Source organism: Protobothrops mucrosquamatus, unplaced genomic scaffold, assembly GCF_001527695.2.
Source record: "Protobothrops mucrosquamatus isolate PMUCROS unplaced genomic scaffold, P.Mucros_1.0 scaffold969, whole genome shotgun sequence".
Lineage (NCBI taxonomy): Eukaryota > Metazoa > Chordata > Lepidosauria > Squamata > Viperidae > Protobothrops > Protobothrops mucrosquamatus.
In genome coordinates, this window is record NW_015387212.1 from 191142 (window position 1) to 191981 (window position 840).

Sequence of the window (840 nt, forward strand, 5' to 3'; positions counted from 1 at the left end):
GAGAGAGAGAACATCCTATGATACTTTCATATGATAGTAGATAGGTCCATCAATGACCTACTTTTTGGTTTCAACAGATTTAACACTCCTCTTTGCAACTATGTAAGCAAACTGCACTAGCTATTTCTTTCCGCCTTCCAGGTGGAGCAAGTTTAGTCAACATTGGCATTAGTGGTTTGCTAAGCCCCTTTTGGCTTTGGTGATCAATGCCATCTGTGATACAACTGATATGGGTGTGTAGGAAAAATGCAACTCATTTTTCATCTGAATTCAAGAAATGCCAAGAATCTGAGTAGAAAGAAAAGTCTTGCCAGAAATAATATCAGAGCATGACACTCGTTCACAGGAAAAATAAACATAGAACTCAAATGGTTTTTGTGTGTGTTTTGTGTCATTTTCTGGGGCACACCTAGAGAGAAATTTGAAATTTAAGTTGAAGAAGTGAGGCATATGGGTGTTAATCTAGATGGCAGAATCTAAAGTTATCCATGGGGGTTTTAATTAGACCTTTTTTGCACTGCTTGGGGAAAAAAATTAGAGCATTTTGTTGAATGCTGGATATGAATGCAAATGCTTCAGATGTGTTCAGGATTCAGGGTGTTTATGTGCATTCACAAATTGCTTGTAGCAGGGATTCTTACAGCATTTCTGCTAGAGTAGCCATAGCTAAGCTGCAGAAAATCTGGGAGACCACGAGATAGAAGCAAAGACTTAGCATTTTCTGTACCAATTAATATCAACTGGATTTTTGTAGATCACAAATGGCAACCCTGCTCATTTTAAACATGTTGTATTAGTGCATCTCTTTAAGATAAGATACAACATAATACCCCAACCTGA